Genomic DNA, 22346 nt, shown 5'->3' with positions numbered 1-22346 from the left:
GGTCAGGGGAAATCTGGGCTTCACTTTATTGATAACATAGACCTTCACGTGGTTACAGCCTTCTGCCCTGCCGCTTCCCTCCCATTTTGATCAGTGTCCTGTGATCAAATGATGTGAGGCGCTGCAGCAGCTGTTTTGGGCAATGAGTTTGAGGACAAAAGCCAACTGCTGAAGATGACAGAGCAGAAAGATGAGAAGAATCTGAGTCCTGGAGAACACCCCCGAGCCGCTGCAATGACTCTGAAGCCGCTGACCTCCACATGTTTTGCTGTAAGAAAAAGATTGCATTTCTTCTTTGCTGAAGTCACCAAGAGTCAGGCATGCTGTGACTGGCCGCTGAAAATATAACACACGCAATCACATTCCCCATGCTCTATTCTCCAGATTACCTTCAAACCCCTGAAGGTATGGGACTCAGAATTCTTGTTGAGGTATGTGGACTTTTCCTGGAAGGGAAATGTTCAAAACGTCCTCTCAGCCCCAGGCACAGTGGCTCACACTGTGGATCACAAAAGGACTTTTAAGGACTCACAGGATTACAAAGTCCTATAATCCCAGCACTTTGGTAGGCTGAAGTGGGCAGGTCACCTGAGATCAGGAGTTCAAGACCAGCCTGGCCAACATGGTGAAATCCTGTCTCTACTAAAATTACAAAAATTAGCCGGGCACAGTGGCACATGCCTGAAATTCCAGCTACTCGGGAGGCTGAGGCAGGAGAATCACTTGAACCCGGGAGGTGGAGGTTGCAGTGAGCTAAGATCACACCACTGCACTCCAGCCTGGGCAACAGAGCGAGACTGCCTCTCTCTCTCTCTCTCTCTCACACACACACACACACACACACACACACACACACACACACACACACAATTCTCTCATTTCCAACTTGCCAACACCTATGATAATGTAAACCAAAAATGAAATTCTAAGCCCCTCAACTGACTGACTGAATCCCCATCTTCACCAAGGGGATCCCAAAGAAAACCTGAAAAGCTAGTTCAGGCCATGATGGGAAGGAAAGTCGGATATGTCTCTTCACCTCTTCATATCATCCTCCCTTTGGAGTTAAGGCACAACTGACCAACATTCACATTAAATTACAGATCATCATAAGGTAAGCATGGTGGCTCATGCCTGTAATCCCAGCACTTTGGGAGGCCGAGGCGGGCGGATCACTTGAGCTCAGGAGTTTGAGACCAGTCTGGCCAACATGGTGAAACCCCTTCTCTACCAAAAATACAAAAATTAGCCAGGCATGGTGGCAGGCACCTGTAATCTCAGCTACTGCGGAGGCTGAGGCAGGAGAATTGCTTGAACCTGGGAGGTGGAGGTTGCAGTGAACTGAGATCACTCCACTGCAATATACCTTGGGTGACAGAGCGAGACTCTGTCTCAAAACAAAACAAAACTAAAACCCAGATCATCAGACAGACAAAACAGACTCTTTGTGCAATAAGATACCAAATTCCAACCTGACCCTGGTATGGCATCACAGTGACAGATAACAGGCCCTAAAGGAAGTCAAAGTATTTTACCCCAAGATGTATTTATTTGGCATATTTTGGAGTGACCCTGGAAAGCCCACTCTTTGCCTTCTGTAGCGAATCCCCTTCCCGTTCCAGGTCTTTTCCTGATCCAGGAGAGAATTAAACTAGGAGTTTGACACCTTTTAAGGTCCAATAAGAGACATATACCATCTATCCTGTCTGAAGCTGGGTGCTTAGAGGCTTCATCTACATAAACAAGAACCTTGGCTTCCACAACTCTCTTATCTTAACTCAAGCATTTCTTTTCTTATTCTTTCTTTTTTTTTTTTTTTTTTTGAGTTGGAGTCTCACCCTATCACCTAGGCTGGAGTGCAGGGGTGTGATCTCAGCTAACTGCAACCTCTGCCTCCCAGGCTCAAAGGGTCCTCCCGACTCCACCTCCTGATAGCTGGGAGCACAGGTGCATACCACCATGCTGAGCTAATTTTTGGTAGAGTCAGGGGTCTCTTCCTGTTGCCCAGTCTGGTCTGGAACTCCTAGGCTCAAGCGATCCACCCGCCTTGGCCTCCCAAAGTGCTAGGATTACAGGCTGAGCCACCGCACCCAGCCTTAAACATTTCTTTATGCTGACTTCAACTCCTCAGGCAATGCTTCACTCTTTCAGTCAACTGCCAATCAGGACATCTTCGAATCCACCTATGACCTGGAAGTCCTTCTGCTTCCATCTTTGAGATGTCTTGCCTTTTGAGGCTGAACCAATGTATACATTACATGTATTGCTTTTATGTCTTGTGACTTCTGTCTCTCTAAAATGTATAAAACCAAACTGTAACCTGACCATCTTGTGCACATGTCCTCAGGACCCCCTGAGACTGTGTCACGGGCCATGATCACTCATATTTGGGTCAGAATAAACTTCTTCAAATATTTTATGGAGTTTGACTTTTTTTCATCAACAATACTTACCTGTCCCTTGCTTCAAACCCTCCCATGGCTCCCCAGTACTTTTTTAGGGTTTTTTTTAAGACGGAGTTTTGCTCTTTTTGTCCAGGCTGTAGTGTAGTGGTGCGATCTCCACTCACTGCAACCTCCACCTGCTGGGTTCAAGCGATTCTCCTACCTCAGCCTCCTGAGTAGCTGGGATTACAGGCACCCGCCACCATGCCCAGCTAATTTTTGTATTCTTAGTAGAGATGGGGTTTCAATATGTTGGCCAGGCTGGTCTTGAACTCCTGACCTCAGGTGATCCATCCACCTTGGCCTCCCAAAGTGCTGGGATTATAGGCATGAGCCACTGTGCCTGGCCAGTCCCCCAGTACTCTTAAGACAGAGTTTGAACTCCTCACTGATAAAGATCTGCAAGATCTGGCACCTCCTGGTCCCCTGCCATCACCCACGACCCTTCCCACTTCGTACTTGTTCCCCAGCCAGACTGAACTGCTTTTAGTTACCTAATATTATTACTAGAAAGGGGTCCTGATCCAGACCCCACGAAATAATTCTCTCACAAGAAAGAATTCAGGATGAGTCCACAAAGTAAAGCAAAAGCAAGTTTATTAACAAAGTAAAGGAATAAAGACCAGGCGCAGTGGCTCACGCCTGTAATCCCAGTACTTTGGGAGGTCGAGGCAGGGGGATCACCTGAGGTTAGGAGTTCAAGACCAGCCTGGCTAAAATGGCGAAACCCCATCTGTACTAAACATACAAAAAATTAACTGGGCCTGGTGGTGCGCCCCTGTAATCCCAGTTACTCGGGAGGCTGAGGCAGCGGAATTGCCTGAACCCAGGAGGCCAAGGTTGCAATGAGCTGAGATCGCACCACTGCACTCCAGCCTGGGCGACAGAGTGAGACTCCATCTCAAAAAAAAAAAAAAAAAGAAAAGAAAAAAGAAAGAGAATAAAAGAATGGCTATTCCGTAGGCAGAGCAGCAGCACGGGCTGCTTGACTGAGTATATTTATGGATACTTTCTGATTATGTGCTAAACAAGGGGTGAATTTTTCATGAGTTTTCCAGGGCAGGGTTGGGGAGCTCCTGAAAGTGAGGGTGTCTCCTCTTTTTAGATCGTATAGGATAGCTTCTGGACATCGTCATGACGCTGGGGAGACTGTCTTTTCTTTTTTTTTTTTTTTTTTTTTTTTGAGACAGAGTCTCGCTCTGTCGCCCAGGCTGGAGTGCAGTGGCCGGATCTCAGCTCACTGCAAGCTCCGCCTCCTGGGTTTACGCCATTCTCCTGCCTCAGCCTCCCAAGTAGCTGGGACTACAGGCGCCCGCCACCTCACCCGGCTAGTTTTTTGTATTTTTAGTAGAGACGGGGTTTCACCGTGTTAGCCAGGATGGTCTCGATCTCCTGACCTTGTGATCCGCCCGTCTCGGCCTCCCAAAGTGCTGGGATTACAGGCTTGAGCCACCGCGCCCGGCCAGAGACTGTCTTTTCACATGTTAGTGTATGATGAGCAGTGAAGACAACCACAGGTCACTTTTGTTGTCATCTTGGTTTGGATGGCTTTTGACCTGCTTCTTTACTACCTCTTGTTTTGTCAGCAGGGTCTTCATGACCTATGTCTTGTGATACCAATCCTGCTGGCCTCTTATCTCAACCTGTGACTAAGAATGCCTAACCTCCTGGGAATGCAGCCCAGCGGGTCTCATCCACATTTTACCCAGCCCCTATTCCAGACGGAGTCACTCTGGTTCTAACACCTCTGATAATATCCTATATTACCTCCAGACATTTGCATATGCTAATTCCTCTCCCTCTTCCCCCATTTCATGTGGCTATCTCCTCCATCCTCAGGTCCCAGCTCAAATGTTTGCTCCTCCAAGAGGCCTTCCTTGATTTCTTTTCTTTTCTTTCCTTTTCTTTTCTCTTTTTTTGAGAAGGAGTCTCACTCTGTCACCCAGGCTGGAGTTCAGTGGTGCGATCTCGGCTCACTGCAACCTCCGTCTCCTGGGTTCAAACAATTCTTCTGCCTCAGCCTCCTGAGTAGCTGAGATTACAGGCGCCCACCACCATGCCCAGATAATTTTTGTATTTTTAGTTGAGACGGGGTTTCACCATGTTTTCCAGGCTGGTTTCAAACTCCTGAGCTCAAGTGATCCACCCGCCTCGGCCTCCCAAAATGCTGGGATTACAGGCATGAGCCACCACCACCTTTCTTGATTTCTAGGCTGGATTCTGTAACCCCTTGGGGCTCCCATTGCACTTTGTGTTTTCCCTGTTGAAACACTATCAAACTGGATTATGGTTGTTTTCAGGACTGCTCTCTGCTCTTTCCTATGCTACCTCTAGCTTTTTTTTTTTTTTGAGATGTATTCTTGCTCTGTCACCCAGGCTGGAGGGCAGTGGCACTATCTCAGCTCATTGCAACCTCCGCCTCCCAGGTTCAAGCAATTCTCCTGCCTCAGCCTCCCAAGTAGATGGGACTACAGGCGCACACCACCATGCCGGCTAATTTTTGTATTTTTAGGAGAGACGGGGTTTCAACATGTTGGCCAGGCTGGTCTCAAACTCTTGACCTCAGGTGACCCACCTGCCTCAGCCTCCCAAAGTGCTGGGATTACAGGCGTGAGCCAATGCACCTGGCCTCTAGCTCTTTTTCCTAATTGCTGGCCTGCTTTCCAAAAGTTGGCTTAGGCCCATGACCCGGTTCTTGGCTGTAGACTCACAAAGAACTGCTTCCCAGAGACCTCTCCACCACCTCCCTTTCGCAGTTTTACTCCAGCAGCTGGATGTGTTTGGTTTCTCAATCTGACTGGTGACTCTTCTCTGATCCTCTAAACCCTTTTTTGAGACAGAGTCTTGCTCTTTCCCCTGCAAATTCCGGGTCTAGGCATTTTTCTTTCTCTTTTTTCTTTTCTTTTTTTTTTTTTTGAGATGGAGTCTTGCTCTGTTGCCCAGGCTGGAGTACAGTGGTGTGGTCTGACTCACTGCAGTCTCCGCCTCTTGGGTTCAAGTGATTCTCCCGCCTCAGCCTCCCGAGTAGCTGGGATTACAGGCATGCCCCACCATACCCAGCTAATTTTGTATTTTTAGTCCAGATGGGGTTTCTCCATGTTGGTCAGGCTCGTCTCGAACTCCTAACCTCAGGTGATCCTCCCACCTCGGCCTCCCAAAGTGCTGGGATTACAGGTGTGAGCCACTACACCCCGGGGCCTTTTTTCCTTTTAGAAGAAAATAAAAAAAGAATCTAGAGGATTGGTGAAAAATAAAAAATGACAGTAGAAATCTAGGAAGGGGTTTTAATCGTTACTTAATCCAACCTTTTTTTGTTGTTGCAGAGGGGAAACTGAAACTCAAACAGGGGTATGTAACTTGCTCACGATCATGTGGCCAAGTTGTAGAATCAGGTTGCACTCTAGCCTGGGCGATAGAGGGGGACTCCATCTGAAAAAAAAAGGAAGAAAAGAAAGAAAAAGAAATTATTAACAATGAAAATTAAAACAAATAAAAATGTTAGAGGCCAGACTCCACAACCAGCCCACTCTCACCCTCTGTGTTGTAAATGCTTGCATGAGGCTTCAGGCAACTTTCAGACTGACAAGGAAGTTTACAGCACCCAGTTCATAGTGGGAGTATCCTAATGAATGATGAATGAGAATGCATAATCTGAATCTGATCACAAGAAAACATCAAACAAGCTCAAAAGGAGCATTATTCTTAAAAAAAAAAAAAAAAAAAAAAAAAGGTGGTGAGTGGAGAAAGAGCATTCTTCAAAAATGTCATAAAATACAAAGAAATGCTATGAAATGTTCCAGATCAAAGGACACTAAAGAGACATGACAACTGAATGCAATACTTGACGCTAAACTGGATTCTGTACTGAAGGAGAAAAAATCCCTTATGACATTATAGACTCAATTAACAAAATTGGAGCCGGGCGTGGTGGCTCACACCTGTAATCTTAGCACTTTGGGAGGCTGAGGCTGGCAGATCACCTGCGCTTAGGAGTTTGAGACCAGCCCGGCCAACATGGCGAAACTCCATCTCTACTAAAAATATAAAAATTAGCCGGGTATGGTGGCAGGCACCTGTAATCCCAGCTACTCAGGAGGCTGAGGCACAAGAATTGCTTGAACCCGGGAGATTCTGTCTGGGTGGTGAAGGTTGCATGAGCTGAGATCGCGCCACTGCACTCCAGCCTGGGCAACAGAGTGAGAATCTGTCTCACAAAAAAAAAAAAAAAAAAAAATTGGGCTGGGCACAGTGGCTCACCTGTAATCCCAGCACGTTGGGAGGCTGAGGTAGGCAGATCACGAGGCCAGGAGATCGAGACCATCCTGGCTAACACAGTGAAACCCCGTCTCTACTAAAAATACAAAAAAATTTAGCCGGGCGTGGTGGTGGGCACCTGTAGTCCCAGCTACTCGGGAGGCTGAGGCAGGAGAATGGCATGAACCTGGGAGGCAGAGCTTGCAGCAAGCCAAGATCACGCCACTGCACTGCAGCCTGGGCTACGGAGTGAGACTCCATCTCAAAAAAAAAAAAAAAAAAAAAATTGGAATACAAGTGGTAGATTAAATAAACTAATTATAGTAAGATACCAGCCAGGTGTGGTGGCTCACACCTGTAATCCCAGCATTTTGGGAGGCTGAGATGTGAGGATCACCTGAACCCAGGAGTTCGAGACCAACCCGGCTAACATAGCAATAGCTCATCTTTACAAAAAATAGAAAAAAAAATTAACCGGGTTTGTTGGTGCACACCTGTGGTTTCAGCTACTCAGAGGGCTGAGATAGGAGGATCACTTGAGTCCAGGAGATCCAAGCTGCGGTGAGCTATGATTGTGCCACTGCACTCTAGCCTGAGTGACAGAGTGAGACCGTGTCTCAGAAAAAAAGAAAAAAAAAAAAGACACTATGTTGATAACTGTACTTGGGTTGTGTACGATAATAGCCCTATTTTTAGCAAATACACACAGAAGCATATAGTGGTAAGGGGTCATGATATATATAATTTACCTTCAAATGGTTCAAAAAATTATGTACACACACATATACACGTTGCAGGGGGTGGCAAGAAATGATAAAGAACATGGAATAAAGTATTTACAATAGGTGAGTTTGAGTAAAGGGCGTATAGATATTCTTTTTTTTTTTTTTTGAGACAGAGTCTCGCTCTGTCGCCCAGGCTGGAGTGCAGTGGCCGGATCTCAGCTCACTGCAAGCTCTACCTCCCGGGTTTATGCCATTCTCCTGCCTCAGCCTCCCAAGTAGCTGGGACTACAGGCCCCCACCACCTCGCCCGGCTAGTTTTTTGTATTTTTTGGTAGAGACGGGGTTTCATCGTGTTAGCCAGGATGGTCTCGATCTCCTGACCTCGTGATCCGCCCGTCTTGGCCTCCCAAAGTGCTGGGGTTACAGGCTTGAGCCACCACGCCCGGCCTAGATATTCTTTATCCTATTTTTATTTGTACAACTTTTCCATAAGTTTGAAATTATTGGCTGGGCATAGCGGCTCATGCCTGTAATCCCAGCACTTTGGGAGGCCAAGGCAGGAGGATCACTTGAGGTCACAAGTTCGAGACCAGCCTGGTCAACATGGTGAAACTTTGTCTCTACTAAAAATACAAAAATTAGCCAGACGTCATGGCGCATGCCTGTAATCCCGGCTACTCAGGAGACTAAGGCACAAGCATTGCTTGAACCCAGGAGGCGGAAGCAGTGAGCCAAGATCATGCCACTGCACTCTAGCCTGGGCAACAGAGGGAGACTCCATCTCCAAAAGACAAACAAACAAACAAAAAAACCCAGAAATTATTAATAAATGAAAATTTTAAAAAAATAAATAAAAATGTTAGAGGCTAGACTCTCCACAGCCAGCCCACTCTCACCCTCTGTATTGTAAACACTTGCATGAGGCTTCAGGCAACTTTCAGACTGACAAGGAAGTTTACAGCACCCAGCCCGTAATGGGAGTGTCCTAATGAGTGATGAATGCTTATGGTGTGCAACAGCTCTTTCTTCTTCTTCTTTTAAATGACCTGGTCAGCAGGAAGTAGCAAGAGCTTCTTAATAGAACATTGAGGGAGCCAAGTGGGAGAGGCTCAACCAGCTTTTGAGCCGGAATAATCTCCAAGAAGTCACAACCTTTTTTGTTCTGCCCTCTTTACCTGCAGGTGGATTCATCAGGGTGCTTTGGGTTGAATGTAACTAGACTGGGTCAAGACGGCCTTAAGTGACTAGAGCACTTAGTATCACCTCAGGTAACAATACACCAATAGGTGGGCTGTTTCAGGGTTGGCTGTTTCAGCGTCTCAGTTCTGGGGTATTGGATTAGCTTGTTACTGGACAGGGGTCCCAATCCAGACCCCAAGAGAGGGTTCTTCGATCTCGTGCAAGAACAAATTCAGGGCGAGTCCGCATAGTAAAGTGAAAGCAAGTTTATTAGGAAAATAAGGGAATAAAGAAAGGCTACTCCATGGACAGAGCAGTCCTGAGAATGACTGGTTGCCCATTTTTATGGTTATTTCTTGATCATATGCTAAACAAGGGGTGGATTATTCATGCCTCTCCTTTTAGACCATATAGGGTAACTTCCTGATGTTGCCATGGCATTTGTAAACTGTCAGGGCGCTGGTGGGTGTGTAGCAGTGAGGATGACCAGAGGTCGCTCTCATCGCCATCTTGGTTTTGGTGGGTTTTAGCCGGCTTCTTTACTGCAACCTGTTTTATCAGAAAGATCTTTATGACGTGTATCTTGTGCTGACCTCTTGTCTCATTCTGTGACTTAGAATGCCTAATTGCCTAAGAACATAGCCCAGTAGGTCTCAGCCTTATTTCATGCAGCCCCTACTCAAGATGGAGTTGCTCTGGTTCAAATGCCTCTAAGCTTCTGAAGGATTCCTCATGGTCTAAAAATGGCTGCTGCAACTTCAAATGTCACATTCTAGCACAGCAATGTCCAAAGGCTGGAAGAATATGTTTATGAGAGAAAAGAAGTTGGGAGGTGGGAAAGTCTCTCTCTTTTAACAGAAAGGAACATCCTTCCCAGAAACCCTCAGCAGACCTCCACCAAAGCCTCAACTGCCAGGACTGCTTCCAATGCTTACTCCAAGACTGTCCACAGGATTTCCATGGCTGGCTCAGACCAATCGGAATTAATTTCCTGCTCCTGACGTGTTGCGTTTCATTCCAACAAAATTAGGTTCTGTTGGCAGGGGAGAAGGGGAGTGAAGTAATCAACAGAATCTCTTTTAGGACTTTATAGGTTGGTACAAAAGTAGTTGTGGTTTTTACCGTTTCTTTTTAAAAAATGGCAAAAACCACAATTACTTTTGTCCTAACCTACTATTTATTTATTTATTTATTTTCTGATACAGGGTCTCATTCCATCACCCAAGCTAGAGTATAGTGGCATGATCATAGCTCAGTGCTGCCTCGACCTCCCAGGCTCAACTGATCCTCCCACCTTAGCCTGCTGAGTAGCTGGGACTACAGGCATGTGCAACCACGCCTGGCTAACAGTGGTATTTTCTGTAGAGATGGGGTTTCAATACGTTGCTCAGACTGGTCACAAATTCCTGGGTTCAAGTGATCCTCTATCCTTGGCCTCCCAAAGTTCTGAGATTACAGGCATGAGCCACCACACCCTGCCATATGGCTTTGATGATTTCCTGAGTGGGCACCATGGATCTGTTTTTGTGATCTGGACCAAAAACCAACTTGGACTTCCCAGAGTGCTGAGATGCCCAGAGCACCGAAACATGAGAGGAAGATTTATGGCCTAGACTAGACTACACTGGACACCAACTTCTTTGGGAAACTTCCCCTCCCTCGCTTCCACTCCCTGCAGTTCAGGTGAGGCTGTTTCTACCCCTTGGTTCCACGAATAAGCATGTGACCAGGCCTGGACAATCAAAGCATTGCCTTCTTTGAGTGACAATGATTGGTTCAGAGATGCGCCATGACTTGTGTTCGTCCAATCAGAGTGAATGCTGCAACTTCAGCAGCATTTCCAGGAAGTGACCTCCTTTCCCACCACACTCATACCTGGCAGGATGCAGGCCTGGAGCTAGTGGTTGCCAGCTTGCTATCAAGTAGAGACTAAGACTGGAGCCAACTCACTGAAGAGCAAAGCCAAGAGATGGCGAGAGACTATGTCTGGTAACCTCATTTGAGTTCCTGAATCCAGCCAGGTCTGAAGCCAGTACTTTTCAGTTACTTACTCCAGTACTTTTCAGTTACTTAAGCCAATAAATTGCTTTTTGCATATAAATCAGTTTCAAATGGGGCTTCTGTCATTTACAAATAAAAGAATGCTAGGCTGGGCACAGTGGCTCATGCCTATAATCCCAGCACTTTGAGAGACCAAGGTGGGAGGACTGTTTGAGCTCAGGAGTTTGAGACCAGCAACATAGCGGGACCCCCATCTCTATCTAAAAAAGAAAAAAAAAAGTATACATACAAATAAAATAATCCCAAGTTTCTCAGTGTTTTGAGAAATATGTTTGAAATACAAATTGAAAACATGTTTGAAAGACAAATTCCCAGGTGACTGAGACACCTGTCCTGGGACCTGAACCTCCACCTTTGGAACAAGCTCCTCCAGGACCCCTAACAAGTAGGTAGTCCTGCCTTTATAGTCTGAGACCCTCTGACGCAGACTTTGGGGAAGGATGGTCTCTTAATTCTGCATGGGAGACAAAAGAGACCCAGTCCTTTCCATCACAAAGCCCCAACTACCTTCTTGGCAAAGAGTAGGGAAATGCCTTTCATTCTTTCCCAGTGACCCTGGAATTGAGTAAATGAAAGACAGTTGGTTTCCCAATCAGGTTATTCCACCACGTTGAACTTTTGGTAACTGTCCTTGCCCCATCGTGTTGCTAAAGCATTCAGGTTGAACAGTGTTCAGGAAGAACACTCAAGCAAAAACTGGTTTGCAGCCAAATCCAGAGACTGCAAACCCCAGTGGTTTCAGGGGCCAGACAGGGAGAGTAAACATGTGAAACAATAGGGAGTAGTCCTGTCTGCGGGGGACAGAAGAGTTCTCATGCCCCAGCCTAATAAATGAAAAAATTATTTACACTGCAGTGGAACCAAAGATGCACCTAAAGCCATTGGGATGTGGTTTCTCTTTTTCATCTCACTGCTCTGTGTCTGATGTGGCTTCATTCTCAGAGGATTGTGGGCTCACAAGCCAACATCCTGACAGTTTAGAAACCACAGCAGAAATGTTTCTCTTTCTCAATTGTTTCAACATCAATCCTGGATGAAACTGTTATTGGCCTTGTTTGAGTTCAGGTGGTCATCCCTGAACCATCACTGTACCTGAAAGAGGTATGGCGGTGTCGTTGGCCAGACCTGAGTCTGACGCATCCTGGAGTGGAGTTCAGGCCCACTTTAACCACATAGACTGAGAATGGGGAATGGGAAAGTAGGTTTCATGCCTTTGTTTGGGCTCCCTCAGAAGCAGACTCTGAGTTGAGGATTTGAGGTGCAAGTGGATTATTTGGAAGATGATTCCAGAAAGCACCATTAGGTGATTGAGGGAATGAAACAGAGAAAAGAAGCCTGCTGAAACAGGAAGTATTATCAAGCAAGTTACCACTGTGGACAACCGGAGCACAATCCCATCAGTGAACTCTGCCAGCCAGTGTAGAGCATCGTTTTAGTCTATTTTGTGCTGCTATAACAGAATACCACAGACTGGGCAATTTAAAACAATAGAATTTTATTTGGCTCATGGTTATGGAGGCGGGGGAGTCCAAGGGCATAGTGCTGGCATCTGGCAAGGGCCTTCATGCTGTATCATTCATGATGGAAGGTGAAAAGGTAAGAGAAGGCAAGGGTGAGCAAGAGATTGAACTCGCAGCCTCAAGACCTTTCACAATCGGCATTAATCTGTTCTCATGAGGGCTCCATTAGGCTCCACTCTCCAGCACATTTGAATTGGGGATTAAGTTTCCAATACATGCTTTTGGGGGCACACATTCAAACCATAGCAAACATAGACTTCAGTGTTATCCCATCTTAAGGCTGAGGTAGCTGGGGTATTTATCTACCAACTCTGTCAGTCATTGTCTGACAGTTGCTACCAGGAGTGTTTTTGCCCCGAACTTCCAGCATGGAAGAGCAAAGTGGTCCCTGCTGGTCTGAGAAAGTCCTCAGACAAAGAGATGAAGCTTGGACCAGGGTACATTGAAGGTTAGGACAATGGCCAGGGCACCAATAGCCTTTGCTTCATTGTCTGAAGGAAAATTGGGGTGGTAGGATCAGAAGAAGGCACTGATGTTGTACAGGTCAAACCAACATACGTTCATCCAAGGAGTGAACTGGTTGGCCCACTCACTGTCTGACTCCATTAACCAAGCAGTGGCAGGGAAGGGTATACTCTGTTGCTTTAAGGAACTGGCATGGAAGCTGCACTTGTCACTTTTGTTCACATCTCATAGGCCAGGATGTGATCAAATGGCCATATCTATATGTGGGGAAATGTAGCTTTTGACTGTCCAGCCAAATCTCAGGGATTATGGCTGGGTGTGGTGGCTCACTCCTGTAATCCCAGCACTTTGAGAGGCTGAGGTGGGAGGATTGCTTGAGCCTAGGGGTTTGAGACCACCCTGGGCAGCAAAATGAGACTCTTGCCTTTACAAAAAAACAAAAAAAACAACGTTTAAACTACCTGGGCATGTTGGCACATGCCTGTAGTGCTGGCTACTTGGGAGGCTGAGGCAAGGGAATTGCTTGGGCTCAAGAGTTCGAGGCTGCAATGAACTATAATCATGCCCCTGCACTCTGGCCTGGGTGACAGAGTGAGACCCTGTCTCAAAAAAAAAAAAAAAAAAAACATTACAGGGATTCTGCTACTTAAAGAAGGGGAAGGAAGGGCCAAATGTTTTTTCCTGCCAGACTTTGTGTTTATATTTCAGAAGGAATGCCTTCCCAGTGGACTTCAACCTACATCTCATTATCCTGAACCGTGTCTCACTGCCTCCACTGGAGAACCAAGTATTTAGCTTCCTGGTCTCTCTAATAGAAGAAGGCAAGGGGAAGGGGATTGGGAGTGGGCAGTTTGGGCAGGATGATCAATGATCCTAGTTTGCCTGGGACTAAGGATATTCTGGAGACATGGGATTTTCAGTGGTAAAACCAACCTCCAGGATCTGCAGCCATACCCCATGTGGCTTGAGACCTCAACTCCAGTTGGAGAGATGTTATCCTCTCTGTCACCTCCTCCTCCTAACAACCTTCTCTTTCTCTTCACCACTTCCTCTTCAACTGAAAGGTGGCCAGGTCCTCTGCTATGCCCTACATCCACTTACACTCTGTCCTCATGGTTGGACCTCCTTGGCCCTCAACTCTGCCCTGACTTCTGGAAACTTCAGTGGTGCCAGAGCCTCTGTCCAGCTCTCAGCATCTCCCTCACCTCCGCCATCTTGTTTCCAGTCATCTTGGGTCCTTGGAGTCCAGAGTTTGCAGAAGTGGAAATGGAGAAGCTGGAGAGAGAAGGTACTTGCTGATCTCACTGAAACAGTCAGGACTCAAGCTCTCAGCCCAAGGCTCTTCGCTCTGCACTCCTCAAAATCTTTGGTGCCTGTTGTTCAACTAGCTTGACATTTCTCCACCTCCGAGGTAATGACCTCCCTCCAAGATGCCTGCAGTCAGAGGGCAGGAAGCGTGGCACATAATGGGGCCTCAAGAAACACTGCAAAATACCACTAGGACCCCCTTCTGGCTCTCAAATGATCTCGGGGACAACTCGGCCTATCCAAACAGAAAGAATTCAGGATTATTTCCCTCCCAAAACCTGTTCCCTTACCACCTCCTGAGCGGTAGGGGTGGTTTGGACCCCAATAATGACATTTTTATATAACTTGGAGTTTATTATTTTTTCTTTCTTTCTTTCTTTCTTTTTTTTTTAAGACAGAGTCTTGCTTTGTCACCCAGGCTGGAGTGCAGTGGCACGATCTCGGCTCAATGAAACCTCCACCTCCCAGGTTCAAGCAATTTTTGTGCCTCAGCTTCCTGAGTAGCTGGGACTACAGGCATGTGCCACTGGGCTGGGCTAATTTTTGTATTTTTAGTAGAGACAGGATTTCGCCATATAATTTGGAGTTTCACAACACCAGCACTATTTACATTTTGGGTCAAATAATTCTTGAATGGGGATGGGGGTGCGGGCTGTCCTGTTCACTATAGGAGGTTTAGGGGCAGGCCTGACCTCCACTCACTAGATGCCCAGAGAACCCTCCTCCCCAATGATGTCAGTGCCTCCAGACATTGCTAATGTCCACTGGGAGACAAAAATCACTCCTGAACCACTGATCTAGACAGTCAGTATTTTCTTAATATAAAAAGTGGGGCCAGGCGCAGTGGCTCACAAAGTGCTGTAATCCCAGCACTTTGGGAGGCCGAGGCGGGCGGATCACGAGGTCAGGAGATCGAGATCATCCTGGCTAACACGGTGAAACCCCGTCTCTACTAAAAATACAAAAAAAAATTTAGCCGGGTGTGGTGGCAGACGCCTCGCGTGAACCCAGAAGGCAGAGGTTGCAGTGAGCCAAGATCACGCCACTGTACTCCAGCCTGGGTGACAGAGCGAGACTCTGTCTCAAAAAAAAAAAAAAAAAAAAAAGGGAGGGGAGCAACAAGCAACTTCAGAAAATGAAGTCCCTTTCATTGAGTGATTGAGTGCCACCTTCTGTGGAAAAACCTCAAGCTCACTACTCAAGTGCAGCTTGGAACGAAGGCCCTGGCAAACCCTGCCATTCAGCTGGCTTCTCTCAGTGGGTCACACTCAAGAGATTTCTGGCGCCACTGCCACTCTCCCCACCCCCTCTCATGCAGAACAATGGGACTCTCTCTGCCTCTGACCTTCTTCACACCCAGCACTTTACTCCATTTTCCTGGACCTTTATGTTGTGGGCAACTTTGTTTGTGCTAAGTCAACAGAAAATGCTTCTTGGTCCCTACCCTCCCTGAGAGCACATGGTGCATTAATAAGTTTAACCCAGAGTTTCCCAGCCTTGGTGCTACTGACATTTTGGGCTGGCTCATTCTTTGCTTGGGGGGCTGTCCTGTGTGTTGTCTGATGTGTAGCAACATCCCTGGCCTCCACTCACAGATGCCAGGGGCAACACCACACCTGGTTGTAACCAAAACTTTTTCCAGACATTGTCAAATATTCTCTGGGGAAAAAAAATCACCCTCAGTCGAGAACCATTGTCAACTCCTAGTAGGAACCACTGAGGTTAGTAATACTATTATTTTATTTATTTATTTATTTATTTATTGAGAGAGAGTCTTGCTCTGGTATCCAGGCTGCACTGCAGTGGCACTATCTTGGCTCACTGCAAGTTCTACCTGTCAGGTTCAAGCGATTCTCCTGCCTCATCCTCCCAAGTAGCTGGAGTTACAGACAGCTGCCACCACGCCCAGCTAATTTTTTGTATTGTTAGTACAGACAAGGTATCACCATGTTTCTCCGGCTGGTCTCAAAATTCTGACCTCAAGTGATCTACCTGCCTCGGCCTCCCAAAGTGTTAGGATTACAGGTGTGAGCCACTGTGTCCAACCATATTATTATTACTTTAGAGATGAGGAAATCAGGATTCTAGAAGTGTGATGACTTGTTCAGGTGTATGGGGCAAAGTGAGGAACTGGAATTTCTCCCATGCCAGTGATTTTCTTTTCTTTTCTTTTCTTTTCTTTTCTTTTGAGACGGAGTTTTGCTCTTGTTGCCTAGGCTGGAGTGCAGTGGCATGATCTCGGCTCACTGCAACCTCAGCCTCCCGGGTTCAAGCAATTCTCCTGCCTCAGCCTCCCGAGTAGCTGGAATTACAGGTGCCTGGCACCACACCCAGCTAATTTTTTGTATTTTTAGTAGAGACAGGGTTTCACAATGTTGACCAGGCATGTCTGGCACTCCTGACCTCAGGTGATCCACCCGCCTTGGCCTCTCAAAGTGCTGGGATTACAGGCATGAGTCACCGCGCCTGGCCTAACCCGGTGATTTTCAAATTCACTGGCAGATAAACGTCACTGGGGCCTCTGCTAACAGAGGCCTGGCCCCATGCCAGACCCACCGCATCAGAACCTTTAGGAAAGGGACCAGGGGTTCTGTATTCCCTACAAGATCCCTTTCCTGACAACCTGCAAGCATCAATATTTCACAGCCAATATCCTCTGTTTTTACAGCTTTTCTCACATGAACCCCCACTGTTTATTTTTTACTTTTTGTTGTTGTTGTTATAAATGAGACAGGGTCTCATTATGTTGCCCAGGTTGGTCTCCAACTCCTGAGCTCAAGTGATCCTCTCACCTTGGCCTCCCAAAGTACTGGGATTATAGGTGTGAGCCACTGTGTCTGGTCTTTTAACTTTTTTTTTTTTTTTTTTTTTTTTGAGATGGAGTCTCGCTCTGTCACCCAGGCTGGAGTGCAGTGGCCAGATCTCAGCTCACTGCAAGCTCCGCCTCCCAGGTTCACGCCATTCTCCTGCCTCAGCCTCCCGAGTAGTTGGGACTACAGGCGCCCGCCACCGCACCCGGCTAGTTTTCTGTATTTTTTAGTAGAGACGGGGTTTCACTGTGTTAGCCAGGATGGTCTCGATCTCCTGACCTCGTGATCCGCCCATCTCGGCCTCCCAAAGTGCTGGGATTACAGGCTTGAGCCACCGCACCCGGCCTTTTTTAACTATTTTTAGAGTTAGGGTGCACTGGCTATTCGTAGGAGTGATCATGGCACACCACAGCCTTGAACTCCTGGCCTTAGCCTCAGAAGCTGGGACTACAGACATGCTCAGGATGTTCAGCTTGCCATTCCCACTTCAGAGAAGAAACTGAAGCACAAAGAGATTGTGACTTACCTGAAGCCATATAGAAAGTGAGAATAGGCCGGGTGCAGTGGCTCAAGCCTGTAATCCCAGCAGTTTGGGAGGTTGAGGTGGGAGGATCACTTGAGCCCAGGAGTCGGAGCCCAGCCCGGGCAACACGGCAAAACTCCGTCTCTACAAAAAATACAAAAATTAGTCAGGTATGGTGGCACTCACCTGCAGTCCCAGCTATGTGGGAGGCTGAGGTGGGAGGATTGCTTGAGCATGGGAGGTCAAGGCTGCAGTAAGCCATTATTGTACCAGTGCATTCGAACCTAGGTGACAGAGCGAGACCATCTCAAAAAAAAAAAAAGAAAAAAAAAAAAGAGGCCGGGCAAGGTGGCTTAGGCCTGTAATCCCAGCACTTTAGGAGGCTGAGGCAGGCGGATTGCCTGAGGTCAGGAGTTTGAGACCAGCCTGGCCAACATAGTGAAACCCCGTCGCTACTAAAAATACAAAAATTAGCCAGGAGTGGTGGCGCATGCCTGTAACCCCAGCTACTCAGGAGGCTGAGGCAGGAGAATCGCTTGAACCCGGGAGGCGGAGGTTACAGTGAGCCGAGATTGGACCACTGCCCTCCAGCCTGGGTGACAGGGTGAGACTGTGTCTCCAAAACAAAAAAGTGAGAAGAAAAATAAATAAAATTTAAAATAACAAAAAATAAGAAACAGAAACACACACACACACACACACACACGCAAAACCAAACAAAAGAAAACTAGAAAGGGAAAAAATGAAACAAACAAAAATAAACCAGAAAAAGAAAATGAGAAGAATGTAGAATGTCATCTTGTGCCTAGGCCATCCCTCCAGGAAGATGTCTTGGAGCTGGGATTCTCGTAGATAAACAAGATGTACACATTTTCCTGTGTGCTTGCAGCTACACACACACACTCGTGCATGCATTTGGACACACAAACACTGGGGCCGGAGAGAGGCCCAGCCTCCCCTTAGTCACATTGTTGTCCAATGTCCCCCACCCCCAACTGGGGTTCTGTAAGTAAAAAAGAAGGAACAGGATGAGTATTCAACAGGCAACCTTTAGATTTTCCATGGACCTCACCTCATTTGATAGACAGAAAAGTTTATACAGCAAGTTCATTGGCAGGACTAGACTTTCTGGGCCAGCAGACTCCACACCACCTGTTACAACTGGAGATTGAGTGCCTGCCGGAAGCTGTTTCCTGGGGAACTGCAGCCAGCTGCTGACTGCCCAGGAGCTCTTTATCCCTCACCAACCCACCTTCCTGGGATCTACCCAGGACCTGCCTGCTCGAGTAACAGGATGTGACCCTATGTCCCCTGGGCACTTACTGCCCATTGAAAGTCCTTGTGAGTCATTCTCCAAGTTTCCAAGGAAAAAAAAAACTCCTAGATAGGGGCCTATCCCAGAAATAAATAAAACGTTGGCCCAGGGCCCAGACTTTCAGAGAAATCAGCTGGCCCGCTTGTGGGTGGGAGGTGGCGAGGGGGGTCACCTTGAACCGAGGTCTCTCTGGACAGAACTGTTTTCTTATTCAATCATTCATTCATCATCTATTTATAGACATGACATTTATTCATGCATTCAGCTAATATTTATTAGAGGGGCAAAATACCTCTCACTTCTAACCCACACATTTTTGAGTTGTTTATATTCGTTATTACACAAGTATGTGCTGCTTTCATTTTTTTTAAGCTTTGCTTTTAATTAATTAACTAATTTATTTATTTAGCAATCCCAGGATGGAGACAGATTTGATTATTTTAAAATAACAGGCCAGGGCCGGGCGCGGTGGCTCAAGCCTGTAATCCCAGCACTTTGGGAGGCCGAGACGGGCGGATCACGAGGTCAGGAGATCGAGACCATCCTGGGTAACACAGTGAAACCCCGTCTCTACTAAAAATACAAAAACTTAGCCGGGCGAGGTGGCAGGCGCCTGTAGTCCCAGCTACTCGGGAGGCTGAGGCAGGAGAATGGCGTGAACCCGGGAGGCGGAGCTTGCAGTGAGCTGAGATCCGGCCACTGCACTCCAGCCTGGGTGACAGAGCGAGACTCCGTCTAAAAAAAAAAAAAAAAAAAACAGGCCAGGCGTGGTGGCGCACACTTGTAATCCCAGCTACTCAGGAGGCTGAGGCAGGAGAATCACTTGAACCCAGGAGGTGGAGGTTGCAGTGAGCCGAGATCATGCCACTGCACTCCAGCTTCAGCCATAGCCTGTCTCAAAAATTCAAAAGAGAGAGAGAGAGATGCTGCTTTCTGATCCAGAGGACATACGTGCCCCACTGGCAAGACAGAAGATCCTCAATTTGGACAGCTACCTGGAGAAGTTGACCTCTAAACTGAAAACTCAGGGATGAACGTTGCCAGGTGATAGGGAGGAAACGCCCAGAAATGGTGCTCTGGGCAAAGGGAACAGCATGTACAAAGATCAGGAGGTCACGTCTTGTTTCCGAAAATGCAAGTGTTTGAGATGATACTGTAGGACTTGGAAGAGGAAGTGATGAGGCCAGAGAAAAAGACAGAAAGGCAGGGAGCCCACTTAAAGGAATTGCTAATTAACCACCCCCATTCCACCCTTCCCACCAACCTCCCCACCCTCACCCCACTCCTCGGGCCATGACTCAGTCATGGGGTTTTCACACTGTCTCACTTCAAGCTGGGCACAGTTTCTGTATGTCAGCCAACGTGTCATTCATCCGCAGATCATGTCATCCCCCCAATCCACACCATGGTTCCAGAATGTCAGCTGATTCTCATTAATTAGACCACAAATCTTCCAGAGTTTTTTTTTTTTCTTTTTTCTTTTTTGAGACGAGGTCTTGCTCTTGTCCGTCAGGCTGGAGTGCAATGGCGTGATCTCTGCTCACTGCCTCCACCTCCCGGCTTCAAGCAATTCTCCTGCCTCAGCCTCCTGAGTAGCTGGGATTACAGGTGCCTGCCACCCACATCTGGCTAATTTTTGTAGTTTTAGTGGAGATGGGGTTTTGCTATGTTGGCCAGGCTGGTCTCGAATTCCTGAACTTTTGATCTGCCCGGCTTGGCCTCCCAAAGTGCTGAGACTACAGATGTGAGCCACCACTCCTGGCCACTTCCAGAGTTATATATGGCAAAAAAATCTTACACTGAAAATCAAGGGAGCATTAGTAAATATTATACCGCTGGATGCATTGCCCACAGATAGGCAGGCAAGTTTTGTTCAATTGGAGGCACTTTATGACTAGGTCTCAAGTCGCCATTTAGCTGAGAGTGTCCTATCTCTAGCAGCCGGGTCTCATTTCATGCTCAGAGGAAACTTATGAGGAAAATGCTTTTGCTATCCCTACTTCACAGAAGAGAACTGAAGCCTAGAATGTAAGACACTTGCCTCAAATCTCATATACCCGATCACTTTTTTTTCTTTTTTTTTTAGACAGGGTCTCAAGCAGCCACCCCAACTGGAGTGCAGAGGCTGGAACACAGTTCACTGCAGCCTTGACCTCCCCGGGATCAGGTGATCCTCCCACCTCAGCCTCCCAATTAGCTAGGACTACACGTATGCACCAACACACCCAGCTAATTTCTGTATTTTTTTTTTCCCGAGATGGAGTCTTGCTAAGTTGCCCAGGCTGCAGTGCAGGGGTGCAATCTCAGCTCACTGCAATATCCGCCTGCTGAGTTCAAGTGATTCTCTTGCCTCAGCCTCCCAAGTAGCTAGGATTACAGGCATGTGCCACCACACCCGACTAATTTTTGTATTTTTAGGTATTTTTAGGAGAGACGAGTTTTCACCATGTTGGCCAGGCTGTTCTCAAACTCCTAACCTCAGGTGATCCACATGCTTCGGCCTCCCAGAGTGCTGGGATTACAGGTATGAGCCACTGCACCCAGCTGCCTAGCTAGTTTTTAAAAATTATTTGTAGAGATGAGGTCTTACTATGTTGTCTAAGTTGGTCTCTAACTCCTGGGCTCAAGAGATCCTCTCAGCTCAGCCTCCCAAAATGCTAGAGTACAGGCGTGAGCCACTGGGCCCAGTCATGATCTTTGTTTAATCTTTACAATAGAACATCCCCATTTATGATAGGGGAAAACTGAGGCCAGAGAGTTGCAGCAACTTGCCAGAGACACAGTAAAAGTAAGGGAGTGCTCCTACACTGCTGATAGGAATGCAAAGTGGGGCAGTCACTTTGGAAAACAGTGTAGCAGTTCCTCAAAAGGCTAAACAAGCCAGGTGCAGTGACCCAAGAGCCTGTAATTCCAGCACTTTGGGAAGCTGAGACAGGAGGATCACTTGAACTTAGGAATTTGAGACCAGCCTGGGCAACCTTGATACTGAGACCCCCTCTCTGCTGAAAAAAGAAAAAAAGTGTAAACACAGGGTTACCATATCATCCAGCAATTTTCCCCCAGGTATGTACCCAAGAATGGAAAACATACATCCTCACAAAATTTGTACATGAAACTTCACTGCAGTATTATTCATTATAGCTCAAAGTGAAACCAATCCAAATGTCCAACAACTGATAGATGGATATATATATATTTTAGACAGAGTCTCCCTCTGTCACTCAGGCTGGAGTACAGTGGTGCAATCTCAGCTCACTGCAGCCTCCACCTCCTGGGTTCAATCAATTCTCCTGTCTCAGCCTCCCGACTAGCTGGGATTACAGGTGTCCGCCATCAAGCCCAGCTAATTTTTCTATTTTTAGTAGAGATGTGTTTTCACCACGTTGACCAGACCGGTCTTGAACTCCTGACCTCTGGTGATCCGCCTGCCTCAGCTTCCCAAAGTGCTGGGATTACAGGTGTGAGCCACCACGCCTGGCCTATAAATGAATAAATAAATGTATGTATCCATACAATGGAGTCTTATTGAGCAATAAAAAGTAGAGGCTGACACTTACTACAATACAGATTAACTGGAAAAACATGTTAAACAACAAAACTGGCCGGGTGCAGTGGCTCACGCCTGTAATCCTAGCACTTTGGGAGGCAGAGGCAGGCGGATTGCCTGAGCTCAAGAGTTTGAGACCAGCCTGGGCAAGAGGGTGAAACCCCATCTCTACTAAAATACAAAAAATTAGCTGGG

At 47.0% G+C, this 22346-nt stretch overlaps 1 long non-coding RNA gene across 1 annotated transcript; it reads right to left on the bottom strand.

The window, feature by feature from the left end:
• Window positions 1-224: 224 nt before the first annotated feature.
• On the bottom strand, window positions 225-17370 carry LOC139358809 (uncharacterized). Its single transcript, XR_011614309.1, has 3 exons — window positions 17293-17370; window positions 5750-5873; window positions 225-268 (listed from the first exon to the last, which is right to left on the bottom strand). It is a non-coding gene; the product is annotated as an uncharacterized lncRNA (long non-coding RNA).
• Window positions 17371-22346: the final 4976 nt, after the last annotated feature.

The sequence above is a fragment of the Macaca nemestrina genome, chromosome 15, assembly GCF_043159975.1.
Source record: "Macaca nemestrina isolate mMacNem1 chromosome 15, mMacNem.hap1, whole genome shotgun sequence".
Taxonomy (NCBI): Eukaryota; Metazoa; Chordata; class Mammalia; order Primates; family Cercopithecidae; genus Macaca; species Macaca nemestrina.
This window is presented reverse-complemented; position numbering and strand designations above follow the sequence as displayed.